Source organism: Callorhinus ursinus, unplaced genomic scaffold, assembly GCF_003265705.2.
Source record: "Callorhinus ursinus isolate GAN/ISIS: 27379988/994484 unplaced genomic scaffold, GSC_fseal_2.0 scaffold4, whole genome shotgun sequence".
Taxonomy (NCBI): domain Eukaryota; kingdom Metazoa; phylum Chordata; class Mammalia; order Carnivora; family Otariidae; genus Callorhinus; species Callorhinus ursinus.
The window spans coordinates 123,075,267-123,096,938 of record NW_027397066.1 but is presented as its reverse complement, the minus strand read 5'-3'; the positions used below and the strand labels follow the sequence as shown (position 1 = coordinate 123,096,938).

At 38.8% G+C, this 21,672-nt stretch overlaps 2 pseudogenes; one reads left to right on the top strand and one right to left on the bottom strand.

Moving 5' to 3' along the window:
• Window positions 1-902: 902 nt before the first annotated feature.
• LOC112825868 (L-lactate dehydrogenase B chain-like) lies at window positions 903-2,139 on the bottom strand (annotated as a pseudogene).
• A 12,212-nt stretch (window positions 2,140-14,351) lies between these two features.
• On the top strand, window positions 14,352-14,910 carry LOC112825767 (calcyclin-binding protein pseudogene; annotated as a pseudogene).
• Window positions 14,911-21,672: the final 6,762 nt, after the last annotated feature.

Sequence of the window (21,672 nt, the reverse complement as noted above, 5' to 3'; positions counted from 1 at the left end):
CTTTTAAATGACATATTGGAAAAAACGTTAAAAACAACAAAAAATTATACTGTCTTTTATATTTATCCATGCAATTACATTTTCTAATGCTCGTTCTTTCTTCATGTGGATTTGAGTTACTTTCTAATTGCTTTTCATTTCAGCCTGGAAGACTCTCAGTAGTATTTCTTGTAGGACAGGTTTGCAAGTAATGAATTCTTTTAACTTTTGTTCACCTGGAAATATTATAATATCTTCTTTAGTTTTGAAGGATAGTTTTGCCAGGTATAGAAATCTTGGTGGACATTCTTTCTTTAGCACTTTTAATCTGTCATTCCCACTGCCTTCTGGTCTTTATGGTTTCTGATGAGAAATTGGCTTTTAATCTTACTGGGATTTCTTGTATGCGATCTTTGCTCTTGCTGTTTTCAAGATTTTCTCTTTCTTTATCTTTGTCTTTCAACAGTTTGGTTGTGATATGTGTAGGTATGGCTCTCTTTGAGTTTATCTTGCTTGGATTTCACTGAGCTTCATGTAAGTGTAGATTAATTTTTTCCCAACATATTTAGAAGATTTTTCATCATGATTTTTTCAAATAATCTTTCCCCTTTCTTTTTCTTCTTTCCTTCTTGTCCTCCTAATATGTATATGTTGGTACACTTGATTTTGTCTGCTAGGTCTTTGAGGTTCTATTCATTTTTCCTCATTCCTTTTCTTCCTGTTCCTCATACTGAATAATCTCAATCAGCTATCTCCAGGTTTGTTGATTCTTTCTTTCTCCTTGGTCAGATTTACAACTGAATCCCATTAGTAAATATTTCATTTCAGTTACTGTAGTCTTACCAGAATTTCTGTGTGTGTATTTTTAAAGTAATTTCTATCTTTTTACATTTTATTATTTGGTGACTTACCATTTTTTTTTTTTTTAGAAGCACACTGCAATAGTTAATTTTATTTGTTCAAGGGGCTCATATTGCAAGCATTAAACCAAGCATGGGCTTTGATTTTGTGAGCCCAGATTCACATATTTAGGAAGATAAAAGCAAACTGTGATCCATGTATATGGATAAAAAACTAAAGGCTCACAGTTAATCACATTGTAGTTTTAAATTTCTACAGCCTAGAAGCCAGAAGTCACAGATCTTTTAGGTCTTTCTGGATGTCCCACAAGGTATCTGCACTTTTCTTGAGCTGGGCAACCTCATCATCGTTCAGCTTCTGGTTGATCACACTGGTTAAGCCCTGAGTGTTCAGGATACATGGAAGGCTCAGGAAGACTTCGTTCTCAATGCCATACATCCCCTTCACCATTGTTGACACTGGATGAATCCTGGATAGATTTTTCAACATGGATTCAGTAAGATTAAGATCAGCCACACTTAATCCAGTAGCCCAGTTGGTATATCCTTTTAGCTTGATGACTTCGTAGGCACTTTCCACCACCATCTTATGCACTTCCTTCCAATTTTAAGTGTCGTTGTCTGTTCCCATTTCTGGATTCAGTTCCTGAAGAGAAACACCTGCCACATTCACTCCACTCCACACAGCCACACTTGAATCGCCATGTTCTCCAAAAATCCATCCATGGCAGCTGCTGGGATGAATGCCAAGTTTTTCAGCCATAAGATAGTGAAATCTAGCAGAATCCAGATTACACCCACTTCCAATTACACGGTGCCTGGGTAGTCCACTTAATTTCCAGATAACATATGTGAGAATATCCACTGGCTTGGAAACCACAATTATGATACAATTAAGACTGTACTTGACTATCTGCAGAATAATGAATTTGAAGACATTAACATTCCTCTGCACCAGATTGAGCTGGCTCTCTCCTTCCTGCTGGCAGACTCCCACAGTCACCATCACAATCTTAGAATTGGCAGTCACAGAGTAATCTTTATCTGCCACAATTTTAGGTGTCTGAAGAAATAAGCTCCCATGTTGCAGATCCATCATTTCTCCTTTGAGTTTATCTTCTAAAACATCCACAAGGGCAAGTTCATCAGCCAGAGACTTTCCCAGAATGCTGATGGCACACGCCATACCAACTTGTCCAACACCCACTGCAGTGATCTTATTGTTTGGGATGGTTGCCTCTTCTTTGGCAACTGGTGCATTCAGTTTTTCCTTAAGAGTTGCCATTGTGCCCAGAGAGAACCCGCTGGGAGAGTCGCACAAAGAAGATGATGTTAGCTGCGTCGGTGACTTACCATTCTTATACTTTGTTCTTTAGGCAGTTTTCTTTACTTGTTTGAACATAATTAGAATAACTTCTTCAAAGTCTTTGTCTAGTAAGTCCACTGTCTGGTCTTCTTTGGGGCAATTTTTTTGTTGATTGTTTCTTTTCTTGTGGATAGACCCTGTTTTCTTGTTTCTTTTCACATGTAGTAATTTTTTTTTTTGAGAACTGGACATTTTTTTTTTTAAAGATTTTATTTTTAAGTAATCTCTACATTGAATGTGGGGCTTGAACTCACATCCCTGAGCTCAAGAGTTGCATGCTCTACTGATGGAGCCAGCCAGGCACTGAAAACTGGACATTTTAAATAATATAATGTGGCAACTCTAGAAATCAGATTCTCCTCCCTCCTCATGGTTGTTTGTTTTCTTAGTGTCTTTTCTGAACTAATTCTATGAAATCTGTATTTTTTTGTTGTGTATGGTCACTAAAGTCTGTGTTTGGTTACCTTAGTATTCAGCTAATGTTTGAACAGAAATTTTCTTAAACACCTAGATTCAGTGTTTCTCTGCCTTGCTAAAGGGTGCTCTGTGTGTGTTGGGGAAAACCTTCAAGACTCAGTTATGCAGTTAATAACTTTGCCTTCTTAATTTTGCAGAGTCTCAGAGTCAGCCTTCAGTGAGAATTTAGGGCCTTTTCAGGTCTTTCCTGAGCATGTGTACAGCCTTGGACATCTACATAGTCCTATGCATCATGTGAGCTTCTAGATTCCCAGAAATATGTTGGAAGATTTTCAATGCCCCTGTGGGCATCTTGTTCCCTAGCCTTTCATTTTGTTTATTCAAACTGTTATCCACTCCCTCAGAGAGCCATGAAGTTAATTAATTGCCTTTAATTGTTTTTGACAAGTGCTCCTGGGGAAATAGTTTTTGCACTGAGTGAGCTCTAAGTCAGGGTAAAAAACACAATCTTGAGTGTGGATTTTTGATGGAACTATAAGACAGGGCAAATAATGACAGTGCTCTGGAAATGAGGCTTTAAAAGGAGTTGCTCTCTCATTTTCCCCCTCTGGTGGCTATCAGGCTATTGGTTTATAGTGTGATTGCAGGCTGTTGGTTTTCACCATGATTGTAGGCTTTGGTTTTTAAAGTTGTCTCAGAGCTATAGAGTGGAGGATCAAGAGAGGACATGAGAAAATGCTATAAAGCATGCTCTTTTTTTTTTAACCAAAATTCAGTGGTTTTTTTGGATAAATGCTCCCTGGATTGCTGTAAACCTTTGGTTAATTTCCAGAGTTCTGAAAAAGTTAATTCTGACAATTTTTGCTCTTTTATCATTGCTTTTATGGGGGAGAGAATTTTATGAGGCCCTAATTCTGTTATTTTTGCTGACATCATCCTTCCAAAGATCCTATCATGTAGACTATATAACACGCTCCAGTTGGTGTTCATTTGAAAACCTATGTATAATATATTACAATCCCTATGATTAGATTTTTTTCAGCTGATTCTTTAAGTTAAGGAGTCAGAAAAACACAGTTATTGGGAAATGTGTGCTATGTCCATGGTGAGCAATAAAATGTAGAGTACTACTGAGAAAAAATTGAACATTTTTATTCAGTTTTCAAAAATAAAGTGAATGAATGTCTGGACTATTTCATGAGTTCTTATTTCTGAATGTTAAGAAATCATAAAGGTAGTAGAGATATGCATATAACATAAAAGTAGAAACTTTTAGTTTTAAAAGACAAAGACTGCAGAAAAGAAAATTTGTTTTCTCAAAGGCTGATAGAGGCTAAAAATATAAACAAAAGTAAAAATTATATTAAAATTTTGCTACCTTTTGTTCTCATTGTTTTAGGAAAACTGAACAGAGCAGTAGCAATGAATTAAAATTTAGTAAATGCTTCATATCTAAAAATAAAATATGGCAAAATTTAGATTTAGTAGGATTTGACCCAGTTTGATACATTGTTTTATTCAGAGGAGACATATTCAGAGGAACCATGACTTGACCAAGAGTATAATGACATGCTTGTTTCAAATCCTATTTTTCCATTAGCAGGCCAGGATTTTATGGGCTATAAATTGAATAAAAATTAGAAATTACCTTATTGTTAATTGAAAGAAGATATCAAATCCTGGGTCCAGTATTTTAATAATGAGCCAGAACCCTGCCAAAATCTGACTTTCACCAAGAATTGTGGGAAATTGTGACATTCTAAGTCTGACTCTGAGGTCTAAATCTGAGTTGATTTCAGTTGTTGAAAATGAATTTTGGCCTTTTTGTTTAATTTTGACCAGTTGATAATCTGTGTTTTGTATTATTTTATGTATGCATGCATGCATTTTGAAAGAAAAAAATTAGAGAGATTTTTGAGTTTTTATTTTTTGTTATAATTAGACTCCTCAACTTGAGAGTTCTAAGTAGTATCAGTGTAAAGGATGGAAATATAATAGGGCACATGCACTTAGTTAAATTATATTATGCTAGGGTGGATATGGTTGAAATTATCCATTAAAAAATAAAACAAAGCAGACCACTCTGTGCATGCTGCCTCCCACTTGGAGAGCAGGGCACTATTCCAGAAAAGTTATACTGGTGGCATGGACAAGGCTGGTGGCAATGGACACATCAAGGGAATGGATGAGAGATATTTAGGAAGGTGAAAAACCAACATTTGTAATCTCTTTTTTCTCCACCTAATATAATTCACTTCACTTAGATTGTAAAATTTTATGGCTTTTAAAACATTCCATTCCATTCCAATAAAATGAACTTTCTTTCATGTAGGTCTTCCTCAGGATCAATGTTGTGCTCTCATTTTATGTATTTGAAAATACTTGTAAAATACCTTAGGGAAAAAGTCTTAATGTAGAAATCTTCAGACTTAAACTCACACAAAATCGTTTTCATTTGGTGTTTAAAAAAATGGAATTAGTTGGCAAACTTTAAATGTAGGGAGTTGCTTCACTTAAACATACAGATTTTTAGCTTTCCTTGAAAATGTGTGATCTCTGACCAGATGGGCTCTCTCAGCGAGAAGCAGCCAGTGGGGGCTGCCTGACTGCTTCTAGGCCATGTGCTCTCTTTCTTCCAGTCCTCACCTGGCCAGTTTCACTCATTTTCAGGACACCTTTCTGCTCCACCTGGAGGCGCTTAAGTTTGCAACTTCTGCCCACAAGTTAAAAAAACAAAACCAACCAACCAACCAAACCAAGAAACCACGCACTTTAAGTTTTAGGTAGTTTTGAGAATACTACTTGCCAGTTTGGGTCAAGAGTGATCAAAGGGAGCTTTATATTTGTTCTATGTGAGGGTATAAAATGTTAACTTGATGTCTCTGGGCCACTCGAAGTTGGGAAGACCAAGCATGTGACACAGGAGATGGGGAGGAGAAGGAAAGAAGTTGTAATCAGAGTATACACAAGCTTTTGCAGGCATGGGGAATTCAGAACTGACCTTGAATGGCTCCTGAGAGTGGTATTTTAAAAACATCTTGAAGGTTGAGATTATGAGAGGAGGAAACTTGGCAGAAATTATTAGAAGTTTTGGGTCTGCAAAAAAGAGAGATTAGTAAAGGGAAATTTATGTAACTGAGCGTGTGTGTCTGGGTTAGGGATTTTTTTTTTTTTGATGTAGTGTTCCATGATTCATTGTTTGCATCTAACACCCACTGCTCCATGCCCTCTTTAATACCCATCACCAGGCTAACCCATCCCCCCACCCCCCTCCCCTCTAGAACCCTCAGTTTGTTTTTCAGAGTCCATCGTCTCTCATGGTTCGTCTCCCCTTCCGATTCCCCCCCCCTTCATTTTTTCCTTTCTGCTATCTTCTTCTTCTTCTTCTTCTTCTTCTTCTTCTTCTTCTTTTTTCTTTTTACATATAATATATTGTTTCAGAGGTACGGGTCTGCAATTCAACAGTCTCACACAATTCACAGTGCTCACCATAGCACATACGCTCCCCAATGTCTATCACCCAGCCACCCCATCCCTCCCACCCCCCACCACTCCAGCAAACCTCAGTTTGTTTCCTGAGATTAAGAATTCCTCATATGAGTGAGGTCATATGATACATGTCTTTCTCTGATTGACTTATTTTTCTCAGCATAATACACTCTGGTTCCATCCATGTCGTTGCAAATGGCAAGCTTTCATTCCTTTTGATGGCTGCATAATATTCCATTGTGTGTGTGTGTGTGTGTGTGTGTGTATATATATATATATATATACACACTACATCTTCTTTATCCATTCATCTGCTGATGGACATCTTGGCTCTTTCCATAGTTTGGCTATTGTGGACATTGCTGCTACAAACATCAGAGTGCAGGTACCCCTTCGGATCCCTACATTTATATATTTGGGGTAAATACCTAGTAGTGCAATTGCTGGGTCATAGGGTAGCTCTATTTTCAACTTTTTGAGGAACCTCCAAACTGTTTTCCAGAGGGGTTGCAGCAGCTTGCATTCCCACCAACAGTGTAGGAGGGTTCCCCTTTCTCCGCATCCCCGCCAACATCTGTCGTTTCCTGACTTGTTAATGTTAGCCATTCTGACTGGAGTGAGGTGGTATCCCACTGAGGTTTTGATTTGGATTTCCCTGATGCCGAGCAGTGTTGAGCACCTTTTCCTGTGTCTGTTGGCCATTTGGATGTCTTCTTTGGAAAAATGTCTGTTCAGGTCTTCTGCCCATTTCTTGATTGGATCATTTGTTCTTTGGGTGTTGAGTTTGATAAGTTCTTTATAGATTTTGGATACTAGCCCTTTATCTGATATGTCATTTGCAAATATTTTCTCCCATTCTGTCGGTTGTCTTTTGGTTTTGTTGACTGTTTCTTTTGCTGTGCAAAAGCTTTTTATCCTGATGAAGTCCCAATAGTTCATTTTTGCCCTGGCTTCCCTTGCCTTTGGCGATGTTTCTAGGAAGAAGTTGCTGCGGCTGAGGTCGAAGAGGTTGCTGCCTGTGTTCTCCTCTAGGATTTTGATGGACTCCTGTCTCACGTTGAGGTCTTTCAACCATTTGGAGTCTATTTTTGTGTGTGGTGTGAGGAAATGGTCCAGTTTCATTCTTCTGCATGTGGCTGTCCAATTTTCCCAAAACCATTTGTTGAAGAGACTATCTTTTTCCCACTGGATATTCTTTCCTGCTTTGTCGAAGATTAGTTGACCATAGAGGTGAGGGTCCATTTCTGGGCTCTCTATTCTGTTCCATTGATCTATGTGTCTGTTTTTGTGCCAGTACCATGCTGTCTTGATGATGACAGCTTTATAATCCAGTTTGAAGTCTGGAATTGTGATGCCACCAGCTTTTCTTTTCTTTTTCAACATTCCTTTGGCTATTCGGTGTCTTTTCTGGTTCCATACAAATTTTAGGATTATTTGTTCCATTTCTTTGAAAAAAGTGGATGGTATTTTGATGGGGATTGCATTAAATGTGTAGATTGCTCTAGGTAGCATTGACATTTCCACAATATTGGTTCTTCCAATCCATGAGCAAGGAACATTTTTCCATTTCTTTGTATCTTCCTCAGTTTCTTTCATGAGTATTTTATAGTTTTCTCAGTACAGATTCTTTGCCTCTTTGGTTAGATTTATTCCTAGGTATCTTATGGTTTTGGGTGCAATTTAAATGGGATCGACTCCTTAATTTCTCTTTCTTCTGTCTTCTTGTTGGTGTATAGGAATTCCACTGATTTCTGTGCATTGATTTTATATCCTGCCACTTCACTGAATTCCTGTATGAGTTCTAGCAGTTTTGGGGTGGAGTCTTTTGGGTTTTCCCCATAAAGTATCCTATCATCTGCAAAGAGTGAGAGTTTGACTTCTTCTTTGCTGATTCGGATGCCTTTTATTTCTTTTTGTTGTCTGATTGCTGTGGCTAGGACTTCTAGTACTATGTTAAATAGCAGTGGAGATAGTGGACATCTCTGCCGTGTTCCTGACCTTAGGGGGAAAGCTCTCAGTTTTTCCCCATTGAGAATGATATTCACTGTGGGTTTTTCATAGATGGCTTTTATGATATTGAGGTATGTACCCTCTATCCCTATACTCTGAAGAGTTTTGATCAAGAAAGGATGCTGTACTTTGTCAAATGCTTTTTCTGCATCTATTGAGAGGATCCTATGGTTCTTGTTCTTTCTTTTATTAATGTACTGTATCACATTGATTGATTTGTGGATGTTGAACCAACCTTGCAGCCCGGGGATAAATCCCACTTGGTCATGGTGAATAATCTTTTTAATGTACTGTTGGATCCTATTGGCTAGTATTTTGGTGAGAATTTTTGCATTCATGTTCATCAAGGATATTGGTCTGTAATTCTCCTTTTTGATGGGGTCTTTGTCTGGTTTTGGGATCAAGGTAATGGTGGCCTCATAAAACGAGTTTGGAAGTTTTCCTTCCATTTCTATTTTTTGGAACAGTTTCAGAAGAATAGTTATTAATTCTTCTTTGAATGTTTGGTAGAATTCCCCTGGGAAGCCATCTGGCCCTGGGCTTTTGTTTGTTGGGAGATTTTTGATGACTGCTTCAATTACCTTAGTGGTTATAGGTCTGTTCAGGTTTTCTATTTCTTCCTGGTTCAGTTTTGGTAGTTGATACATCTCTAGGAATGCATCCATTTCTTCCAGATTATCTAATTTGCCGACATATAGTAGCTCATAATATGCTCTTATAATTGTTTGTATTTCTTTGGTGTTGTTTGTGCTCTTCTCTTTCATTCATGATTTTATTTATTTGGGTCATTTCTCTTTTCCTTTTGATAAGTCTGGCCAGGGGTTTATCAATCTTATTAATTCTTTCAGAGAACCAGCTCTTAGTTTCGTTGATCTGTTCTGCTGTTCTTTTGGTTTCTATTCCATTGATTTCTGCTCTGATCTTTATTATTTCTCTTCTTCTGCTGGGTTTAGGCTTTATTTGCTGTTCTTTCTCCAGCTCCTTTAGGTGTAGGGTTAGGTTGTGTATTTGAGACCTTTCTTGTTTCTTGAGAAAGGCTTGTATTGCTATAGACTGTTGTCTCAGGACTGCCTTTGCTACATCCCAAATATTTTGAGCAGTTGTGTTTTCATTTTCATTGGTTTCCATGAATTTTTTTAATTCTTCTTTAATTTCCTGGTTGACCCATTCATTCTTTAGTAGGATGCTCTTTAGCCTCCATGTATTTGAGTTCTTTCCAACTTTCCTCTTGTGATTGAGTTCTAGTTTTAAAGCATTGTGGTTTGAAAATATGCAGGGAATGATCCCAATCTTTTGTTACTGGTTGGGACCTGATTTGTGACCTAGGATGTGATCTATTCTGGAGAATATTCCATGGGCACTAGAGAAGAATGTGTATTCTGTTGCTTTGGGATGGAATGTTCTGAATATATGTGTGAGGTCCATTTGGTCCAGTGTGTCATTTAAAGTCTTTATCTCCTTGTTGATCTTTTGCTTAGATGATCTGTCCATTTCAGTGAGGGGGTTGTTAAAGTCCCCCACTATTATTGTATTGTTGTCGATGTGTTTCTTTGCTTTTGCTCTAAATTGGCTGCATATTTTTCTCGTTTAGTGCTCTGAAAATATCATGCCAGTCCTTTCTGGCCTGCCGGGTCTCTGTGGATAGGTCTGTTGCCAGTCTAATGTTTCTACCATTGTAGGTTACAGATCTCTTCTCCCGAGCTGCTTTCAGGATTTTCTCTTTGTCTCTAAGACTTGTCAGTTTTACTATTAGATGTCGGGGTGTTGACCTATTTTTATTGATTTTGAGGAGGGTTCTCTGTGCCTCCTGAATTTGATGCCTGTTTCCTTCCCCAAATTAGGGAAATTCTCTGCTATAATTTGCTCCAATATACCTTCTGCCCCTCTCTGTCTTTCTTCTTTTTCTGGGATCCCAATAATTCTAATATTATTTCTTCTTGTGGTATCACTTATCTCTCAAATTCTACCCTTGTGATCCAGTAGTTGCTTATATCTCTTTTTCTCAGTTTCTTTATTTTCCATCATTTGGCCTTCTATATCAATAATTCTCTCTTCTGCCTCATTTATCCTAGTAGTTAGAGCTTCCATTTTTTTATTGCACCTCATTAATAGCCTTTTTTATTTTGACTTGATTAGATTTTAGTTCTTTTATTTCTCCCCCAGAAAGGGTTTCTCTAATATCGTCCATGCTTTATTCAAGTCCAGCTAGTATCTTTAAAATCATCATTCTGAACTCTAGTTCCAACATCTTAACTAATGTCCATATTGATTAGGTCCCTGGCAGTCGGTACTGCCTCTTGTTCTTTTTTTTTGAGGTGATTTTTGTCTGTCTTGTCATACTGTCCAGAGGAGAATAGATGAATGAGAGAACAAAATGCTAACAAGGTAACAATGACCCCAGAAAAATATACACTGAACAAATCAGAAGAGACCTAAAACCGGGGGAAAAGAAAGGGAAAGAAAGAAAAAAGAAAAAAAAAGAAAAAGATTAATAAAAAAAACCCCCCAAAAACCCAGAATATGATCACATATGATCAGGCTGGTGCATAGATCAGTGCCACACACTAGATTTTGGGCGTATTTTGGTCTGTTAGAAGAAAGTGCCTCCCAAAATTTTTTAAAGAAAGAAAAACGTATATGTACAAAAATAAGGGTAAATATGATAAAGGGATGGAATATGACTGTAAAGGTAAAAATTATAAAAGATTTTATAAAAGGAATTGATAAGTTGTTTGAAAAAAGAAAGATGAGGATTTAAAAAAAAAAAAGAACGAATGTGATCAGGCAGGAGACTAGAATAATGCCATACACTAGAGATTTGGGGCATATTTTGGTCTGTTAGAAGAAACTGTATCTCAAAATTTTAAAGAGAGAACAACTTATATATATACCAAAAATAAGGTTAACTACTATGAAGGTATAGAATATGACACTAAAAATGGAAAATAAAAATTTTTTTGAAGGATTGATAAGGTGTTGGTTGAAAAAGGGAAAAAGAAAAATTAAAAAAAAAGAAATTTAAAAAAATTAACTTTGAAAGACTAAAGAATCATGGGGGAAAAGCCGTGAATTCTATGGGCAGTATTCCCTTAGCGCTGGAGTTCTGCTGTTCTCATTGATCGGTAAACTTGGTCTTGGCTGGCTGTTCATGCTGATCTTCTGGGGGAGGGGCTCGTTGCTTTGTTTTCCAAATGTCTTTGCCGGAGGCAGAATTGCCCCGCCCTTGCTGGGTCCGGGCTAAGTAATCTGCTTGGGTTTGCTCTCGGGAGCTTTTGTTCCCTGCAAGCTTTCTGTACAGCTTTGGAGGACGAGAGTGAAAATGGCGGCCTCCTAATCTCCGCCCCAGAGGAGCCAAAAACTCGTGGCTCCACTCCTCAGTGCGCCCCCAGAGAAAAGTAGTCAGTCACTCCCATCTCCCTGTCTCCGGCCTCACTCCACTCTCACCTGGCCTGTGACCGAGCATTTCTATCTCTGGCACCCGACCCCGTGTGGAGTCTCCAAACCCGGCAGATCCCTGTGGTGCGCTCCCGCACCGCTCCTCCCGGGGGAGGAAGGGGAGTCTCCCCAGATCTGCCGCTTGTTGGGTCCCTGCTGGAGGAGCAGTGGCCCGACTGAGCCATGGATCACGGTTTATGGCCACCCCGAGCTGCGCTCCTTGGCTCCGTCTCTGCAGCCGGCTTCCCCGCTCCGATACCTGGGAGCTCTGCCGCACTCAGGCACCCCCGGTCTTTCTGTGACCCCGAGGGTCCTGAGACCACCCTGTCCCAGCGAGGGTTCCACCCCCGGCTTAGTCACTGGAGTGATGTCCCTCAGCGGAGCCGACTTCCTAAAGTTCCGATTTTGTGCTCCGCGGCTCTATCACTTGCCAGAAGTGGCCAACGGAGGCCCCCTCCCCCGCCGTCTATCCTCCCGAATATCGCCTCGGATTCACTTCTCCACACGTCCTACTTTCCAGAAAGTGGTCGCTTTTCTGTTCAGAGAGTTGCTGCTATTCTTTTCTTTGATCTCCTGTTGAGTTCGTAGGTGTTCAGAATGGTTTGATCCCTATCCAGCTGAATTCCTGGGACCAGACGAAATTTAGGTCTCCTACTCCTCCGCCATCTTAAACTATGTTTCTTTAATCTTTTGTTTGAATCCTTACCATTGCCAAGGACATCCCACAAGTCATAGTGCTGAGAGAGGAGGACCAGCGCAGAGAAGGTGAACCCTGTAGGGATTCACTACCCGTCTGTCACCACCGAGATGATGAAGGGCTGGGTTAGGGATTTTTATAATTAGGGATAAAACTATTTTACCTTCATTCCAAGGTACACTGGGGGCCCAGAAAGAAAGAAGGGTACCAGGAGAGAAATAATTCTAATTTGCGTTCCTGAGATAGAAAGGATTCTCCTTCCCATCCTCCGATCCTCCCTTCCTTCTCCCTTCCTTCCTGCCTTCCTTCCTTCCCTCCCCCCCTCCTTCTTTCCTACCCCCCTTCCTTCCCTTCCCTCCTTCCTTCCTCCCTCCCTCCCTTTATCCTTCCCTCTTTGTTCCCTCTCCTTTTCCTTCTTTCAAACAATTTATTGAGCACATGAGGTCCTGGTGATGTACTTGTACAGAATTATCATCCAATATGTGTTTACTACTATGATAGATGTTCAGAGTGCAGTAGGAGGATCTGTGCTTAACTGGGGAAGGTATTGTGATGTGAAAAAAAAGAAGGGCATTTGGAGTCAGAAAAATCTGGGTGACATTTAGATTCTGCATCTTCCTAGCTACGTAGCCTTTAATGAGTTATCTCTAAATCTTACTTTTTTTTAATCTGTTCATTTGGAACATCAGTATTTATTGAACACTTACTATATACTAAGTACATCATGTGTATTATTTTAGTTGATCTTCACAAAAGCACTGTGGAAATAATATCCTCTTTTTATGGATGAACAAATGGAGGAGGCACAAGTTCTGTCCCTTTTCCAAGGTTACACAGCTGTTTTATTATTACTAAAATATGGTAAGGCCAATAAATCAGAACATGATTGCTGTTGAAAAGATAGTTTGTTACACTCACAGATTCCAAGAGAAGGGGCATACCATACCAGGGCCGGGTAGGGTTAGGGTGGTGTGGGTACATGGGGAAGCCTCAGAATCCATCAGGAGACAGAGGGAGAGGAGGAAACTGTAGGCAAGGGCCTTTCCTGTGATTTCCATGGAAGGAACAGGAGACGCAGGGAAGTAAGTTTAGGACTGGCTAGTCTGAGTAACTAGTGGGTTTTGGGGTTTGTGTGCTATTCTGTCTTGTCTTGGTACTTGACCCTGGGGTGTTTAGGGTAGGCAAAGAGTGGCCTGGAGTGCGAGAGCCCAGTAAAGGAGGTGCTTAACGGTGCAGACTCAGGACGGTTGGCTTGCATTTGAAAAGCATGCAGTTGTTGACTATCTCTAGGAATTGGCTAACCTTGGGAGGCACAGTCTCTTCATGGTCAGTAGGGCCCCAGATGTCAGAGCCTCAGAATGCAGGAAATAAATAAATGGTTACTACAACAGCTTGTGAATAAGCGATGAAGCTGGGAGTTGGATACTGGTTTCTTGACTCAAACCTGAGTCCTTAATATTCTGTGCTAGGATGCATGGAAGGGCCTGGGTGAACATTTGAGGACATGACAGAGGACCTAGAACAGGAGTCAGTTGTTACTATAGTTAGTTACTATAATTTGGTTGAGCTGGTTTACTGAATAAAACCAAGGCTCTGCCTTTTTATATGCCTTTGCATCTGGGCCTTCATATACCTGAAGCATGGTTAGCTGCCCCTGACCCCCTGACAGAGTATGTGAGGTGCTACACTGAGATTAGCAGAGGAGATAGCAAAGATTTCTAGAAGAAAGATGGCTGTGGTCATTATGACCTGGTTTTATAGAGAAAGTGTCTCCTTCTTATAAAGAATTTCCAGAATCACTAGTTGCAGTAAAGACTAAAAACTTTGAGGGCTACTCTGGACCACTTTAACAAAATTCGTTGAAGTGGGCTGCAACTCATGCTAGTGGGCTCTGTGTCCAGGTGTGTGTGCTTGGTGTGGTGTTTCTTGTTCTCCTCTGTGTGGCTGCAGCTTGGGCTTTGCCTGATCTAGCCTGACAGTGGCCTCAGCTTTGGAAGAGCTACAGAAGGATCTAGAAGGGGTGAAGGTGCTGCTGGAAAAGGCCACTGGAAAAAGAGTATGTGATGCCTTCACAGCTGAAAAATCCAAGATTGAGACAGAAATCAAGAAGAAGATGCATCAGAAATCAGGGAGAAAAGCAGAACTCTTTTGACAATGAAAAGCCAGCTTCTGCGGTTGCTCCCATTACAATGGAATATACAGTGAAAATCAGTAATTACGGATGGGATCATTCAGATAAGTTTGTGAAAATCTGTGTTACCTTAACTGGAGTTCATCAAGTCCCCATTGAGAATGTGTGGTGCATTTCACAGAGAAGTCATTTGATCTTTTGGTAAAGAGTCTAAATGGGAAGAGTTACTCCATGACTCTTGAAACCCATCTCTGTGGAAGGCAGTTCAAAAAAAGTCAAGACAGATACAGTTCTCATCTTATGTAGAAAGAAGACAGAAAACACATGGGACTACCAGACGTAGGTCGAAAAAGAGTGCAAAGAGAAGGAAAAGCCCTCCCATAACACTGAAATGGATCCTAGTGAGGGTTTGATGAATGTTCTAAAGAAAATTTATGAAGATGGGGATGATGATATGAAGCAAACCATTAATACAGCCTGGGTGGAATCAAGAGAGAAGTAAGCCAAAGGAGACACAGAATTTTGAGACTTTGAAGTCATTTTGGGAACTTTGATGGGGAAATATTGATGTTTCCAATAAGGGAATGTTGGTGAGCTGCACAGAGAAATTTGACAGATAACTACTTACAGAGTCTTCTTCTAAGTGAAGGCAATGAATTCTCCTATTTCCTCCTGGAGGATTTATTTAAATAAAATAGGCTTATTAAACCCTTCTGCCAAAGATAGTTTCCTTAGGAATCTAGGCATTTTCTTCAAGAAAGGATAATATTGCATTCTTGTGTGAAATGTAAAAAAGCAAATCTTGCCTAATGATAATGCTGCATGGTGTGTGTTTTTGTTCAGCCAAGAGGTGGAGAACAAAAGTTACTGTTTGCCTGTAAGTTCTTGACATCAGCTCCTGCCAATGGAAGAATAAGTAAAAATAAAACCTGAATTTTTACATAAAACACAAATCTGAAAAAAAAATCCATTGACCTGAAGGGAAGTTTTTTGCCCTCAGTGCTTCTTCTGAGGACGCTTCAGGCCAATGTGGACAGACTTACTCTGACAAAGGAGGGTGAGCAGGGAAGCTGGTGCTCTGTTGCACCATTGTTCCACTTAGGCGCTCCCTCTTTCCTTTGTCGGAGCCCCTGCACAGTGCAAGTTTATTATCAGGGTATCTGCCCGTTGGCCAGATGCTGGAAGCTAAGCAGGATACAGGAATTAAGAAATAGGACCTCACTCATGACTGTACCATTGGGACAAAACTGAGAGTGCCTTTTTGAATTCAGGAAAGATCACCCCAGAATTGGCTTAGTGACAAATATAACTGTAGGAGAACCTGTTTTTCATTAGCTCAACAAATTAATTGCTTCTTTACACATGTAGTTCTGAATTGTTTACCAATATACGACATTCCTGAAATTTCACAAGCTCCCTTTAAATAGCATACTTTTATTTTCAGGCACTGTTGAAGAATTCAGTGAAAATCAATTTTTGCTTATGAAAATAGAGTCCGTATTATTTATTTGCTGCAACTCGATTTGCTGTGTGTGAGGATAGCTTAAATACACATTTAGTTGAAGAGGACTTCACTGGACTATGAACCCTAATAAATAGGGATTTTTTTCTAGTTTTAATTCATAAGGTAGTAAGTTTATACCATTTTTAGGAGTGTGAAAATAAATATAAGTTGTTTTTAAAAAATACAAACCACTTGATATCTCTGAAGACATCTTTCACTAGAAAATTTGGAATCTTTAGAATGAAAGCCACAGGAAAATGAATATATCTCCCCTTAAGATAGTGAAAAGTAGCTTTTAGATTGGAAATATCAGGGTTTCTCTAAAGGAACCTCGGCCAGAAGATGGAGAAAGTTTTCCAAAATGACAATGATTAATACAAATATCAGAGTCAATACAACACGCTCTTAAAATGGAATGGGGTTCTCAGGGCAGCAGAAACATTTGAATGATGGAGCCAAGGAGTGACAACCACTGTGGTGTGAGTTATTATTTATTCTTTGAAGTTTAAAGATCTGATTTCAAGCAAGAGTCAGTATTGTTTAGAACAAATTCTATTTTGCTAAGATCGCTCCTTTAGTATTTAATCAAAGAAAGGCTGGAAGGAAATTTGCTTTTGTGCAATATTCTGATGTGGGAGCCATTTTAATAAGGGACGCAGTGAGCATCCTGTCTTATAGATAATTCATGTGGTGGGTGATAGGATTTGTAAACTGAAAAAAAAAAATCTCTTGCTGCACGAAAGTGATTATTCCCTATAAATGCGTTTCAGTGATGATTCACTCCAAGAATATACTTGAAGTGTAGTTGAATTTTGTATTGGGAAATTGCCCTCTTTGGAAAGACTGCAACTAAGGACCATTCCTCCATCCACAGACCGCCTCAAACATTTGCTTCAGTTTTAAGCCCAACTTGAGTCTCATGTAAGATTTGGGTTGTTGGGTTGAATTTGGGTAGTGTCTTCCTCACATGGATGGTTTTGCTGGTGGCTTAGTGTCTCTAGAACTAGATGGACTTCCATCAGGGAAGAGAATATTAGCCTCGAGTTACTAGACTAAGCCAACTGAGAGGAAAGAGATAAAATGGGAGCGATTTGGACAGACAGATGCTGGTGCAAGGGGGAACTTGCTTCTCATTACTCATTGCCTGACTCCCAGGATTAGGCCATTCTATTGTTTTCTGTTTGAGACCACGATGGCTTTTATAAATTTAAGACATATGTAGTAATTCTTTGTAGTCTCTCAGAAACATCCAACTAAAAGGTTTTAATCAACCTCCAGAAGTTTTAGAAATGTTCTTGTGTAGTTTTAACATTATGTGGGTCAGTAAACAGGGCATCTCAGTTTGGAGCATTTCTGTTGATGATGAGTGCCCCCAAACCAATCCCAGTGTTTTATCATTTGGATGTCTTTGATTCCATAAGGACAATTCATATTTATGCTCTAGATAATAAAATCATGTATTAGAAATCCTCCCAAAGGTATCTGACCTTCAGAGGTACTGAAATGTCCTTGTTCGTTGCAATGAGTTACACATCTGTGATGCACTTTCAGCTTTATAGCAGAAAATGACCGAGATGTTGCCTAGGGGCAGCACTGACCACCTAGATAGTGAGAGAAAGAATGTAAATGCTGTGGATCTATAGGTTAATGTTGAACCTTTGGGGGAGACTGGCAGGGACCACAGCAGCAGTGGCCACTCCGCCTCTGTAACCACAGCTCAGTTCCACCCTAAAACCTTCCTGAGGAATCTGGGAACAAGAGCATAATGTGGGGGTTATTTTGGATTAGGAACCTCACCCAGGGAGAGCTCACCTGCTCTTACTGTCTTGACAAAGTTGGGAAGATGCACTGAGGTGGCCTTGCCTCTTTGCCCTCCCCCTCTTTTTTTTAAATGGCTTTTTCATTTGTTATTCTCTCCAAATGTCCTCCCCTATGACATTAAATTCTACCATTTTGGCACCCACTAGTTCTTTGATTCTGCTTGACACGCAGAAACCTTGCTCTGTGGGACATGAGTGTCTGATCTCACCCTGACCAATGAGCCTGTCCTTTCACCCCTTTAAATCCTGCTTTTACTGGGTTGGCTAAGTATATTTTAGGTGTATGATGCAATAGACACAGAATTGGTTAACGCCTCTACTTTGTTAGATCTTTCAAGTCATTCGAAATAGTGCAAATAATAGGGTTTTAAAACTTGGGAGGCTAATGATGCAATAAATCCAAATTGCATTTCTTTGTGCTTCCTTTAGGTAGAAATAAGTGGATGTGTGTGGCCAGTGATATTTTTCTGCCTTGTATGGTGCAGTCATTTGAGGTGAGTATTTTCCTTGCTAGGCACATATGCACTCTCACTGAGTGCATGAGAAGGCATAGAATTTCTAGACAGATAGAAAGCTCTTTCAGTTTTTATTGTACCTTTTCCCACATCTAACCTATTGTTTTAAGACAAAGAGAAGACTAGCAGGACTATTTTGAAAGACATTTTCACAAACATTTCTCTTGGGAGTGTAAATTGGTACAAAATTTGTGGAAGGCCATTCAGCAATGTATTTTAAAAGCCTTCAAGAGCTCATACCCTTTGAACTCAGTAATTTCACTGTTTTGAATTTACTCTAAAGAGAAAAGAAATCACAAATATGCAGAAAGATTTATATTTCAGGGTTGTTCATGTCAAAGTTAATAATAGTGAAACATTAGATACCCTCTATGTGTCCAATAATTGAGAAAGATTAAATAAATGGTGACACATATATATGATGAAATATATTTATGCATTTAAAGTCCTATTTATATATGAAACTCAAAGGAATAACCAACTCCTGATAATAGTTATTTCTTGGAAGTATGTGAGACTATTTTATTTCTTCCATTATATGTTTATTTACTTTACAACTTTTTCTGCCTTGCATATTTATTGGTTTTTAAATGAGGAAAATAGTATAAAAATTAAAATAAGGAAAAGTCTTTGTTCTAACTGTTCTTAACTGGAACCATTAACTACGTTACTAACTTTAAACAGTTGATTATTCATCTTTTTGATGATCTGAGAATTTTATTCTTTTTTCTTTTTTCATTCCTGGAGCTCAGCTTCTATCAATATCACTATTTATTAGCCCTGTGATTCAAAGTGAATGAATAGGGACAAGAAAAGGCAGATTCCCAGAACCTTCCTATAGGCTGGATTTGAATTATCACCTTTATAGTAAGAAGTAAGGGGAAGTCTTTTTGTTAATAGCAATTTTTTTTAGAATAAATTCTTTTCGTAGAGGTTAAATGTTGAGATTTTATGAGAACCAGCAGCAAAGCTTCTGACTGGCTTCTAGTTCTTTGTCTTTTCTAAAAGAGAATGTAGGAGCAGAATACGTGTGGGCAGAATATCAGAATGGCTTCCTGCTGAGTAAGTGTAACTACCAGAGGGCTTCTTCCTAGGAGAGCCCAGGGGAGAAGAGCTTATTGACCTGATGCAAAAGGCTTATAATTACCTTTACCCCTCACCTCCTTTTTCTCTAATCTAGTCTCTTCTAACAGTTTCTCAGCCACATGTTCGATATGCTTGAATATTTAAAAGATTTCAGCTATAGAGTCTTGAGCAAGAAATGTACTTCAACAACTAATCGCTCCATGTAATGATGATGACGTCAGGCATGAAAATTACATCCATATGTTTGGTGAAAAAAATCGAGTTCTTATAAATGTATGTTCTACTTGGTAGGCATATAGAATTTTCTGTTTTTATCATATTAACATAGTCAGTACCATGGCCCTTTTTGTTTTGTTGTTGGCCCGGAACAATGGAAAATGAAATATAAGAAATTACACAGGTCATGTGCACCCCAGTCTCGGCTTTTTATCTTTTAAAATGTCTGATGGTTAAAAACTTTTCTTTTAATGACCTTTATGTAGGCTGAAATGAGTTGATTTATGTCTTACTGATTAGCCCAAGAGAAGTTGTTCTTGATTGCTGCAGTGCTCAAAGCCCAAAATTGTTTTATTAAAGTTGAAGAGTTTGAAATGAGTCTTACAACTTCTCCTTCCTCACCACACTATTCAGTCATGATTGCATCCAATCTCCACTGGATGAACACACTTATGGCATTGATAGGGAATTCAAATTCTTGTAGGAAAAGCAAGCACTGTGGCCCATCAAGATCCATTCAGGTACCACGTCTTAAAAGTACATTGGCTAAAACATCAGATCCATAATAAGACAAAGCTCATGCACTCACGGGCAAGCGCTGACTACATTCTGAGGGAGTACATTGCTGTGATGAGTTTTAGAATACATTTAGATTGCTTAATATTGAGTAGTCTGTGTTGAAATGATTTGCAAGAGGCCTCTAGAATGTGGGTACCTTCTTATGCATCCACTTAGGAAGTTAAATGTTTTCTTTTTCTAATTATAAAAGTAAGTGACGTTCATTGTAGAAAATTTGGAAAATCTACACAGGTTCTAAAAAAGAAAATTCAAATTACCTGCAATCCCTAACATAAAGGTAAATATTGTTAGCATTGTTTTTTTCTAGTCCCTTTTCTCCTGTATATTTTTACATTTATTGTAGTTGAGATCCTTAAGTATTATAGTTTGCTTTTTTCACAAACATTATATCATGATTATTTCCCTTAGCATTAAAAGTTCTTCAAAAATATGTTTTGGATTTTTACTATTTAATCATAGAACCTCAAGAATTCCCTATTTTTGCACAGCTGGATTGTTTGCAGGTGTTAATTATTATAAATAATGATGTATTGAACATCTTGTGCATACATTTTTGCTCATATACTTAACTGATCCTTTAGGACAGATTTTTTTAAAAGTGGAATTCATGATGCATTTCAATGGTACATTTACAAAATTTTAAATTCTCATCATCTCAGGTGCACCATACGTATTTCTGTTTTATAGCACATCAGATATATTCCCTGGGAAATGATGAGGCTGAAAGTGGAAAGGTTGTAAAAGCTTATAACATAAGAAGTTAGACTTTGTTCTGAGCTCCTAGTTAGCCATCCTGGTGCAGACTCTTGACCATGTCACTTTGACTCTCTGTGCTTTAATTTCTTCCTTTTGTAGAACAGTGAAATAATCCCACTCTCTGTCTTGTTGCCTTTTTAGACAATTTTAAAGTAGGCTGATTGACAAGAGTTTGTAAGGCACTTTGAAAATGTTAAAAGTGCCATGGTAGAAAAAGCAATGACAATCTCATTGTTTACTTTGTGTTCAGGAACCAAAATCAGACACTTGGACCTCTAGTCATTAGAGGCTTGGTTGGGAAAGCAGGAGACAGTGAGACTGGCCAAAGCAGCACTAACTGTTCAGTATAATTTCAAACGTATGCTAAGAGAAAGAAAACTAAGCCAAGAATTTATGACTCGGTCAGAGGCAAAGTTGAGACCTATCACCTGCTTCAAGGAGGCAGCTTTGGATGAGTTCATATATATGCATGGTACACTGCTGCAGTCTAACTTTATGACTTTTAATGACTCCGACCACCTAATCACTTGTGAAAGGATGTGCTGGAGTTTGCCTTCACTCAGCTTGACAAGGTGATGGGAGGCATATATCTTCCTTACATGAAAACGCTTGTCAGTTGCATCATATTGGGTAAGACAAGCACCAATGTCACCTTGGGGGGAAAGAAAAGTAACTCAGCTGACATCCAATGCATATGAGTTTCCAGTATGCTGCAACATAGCCTAATTTCAAGTGAAGTATGCAAATACACCCTATTTTGTCTGTAGTTTTTTATTTTCCTGATGCTTTCTCTAAGTGCCACATCTTCTGCT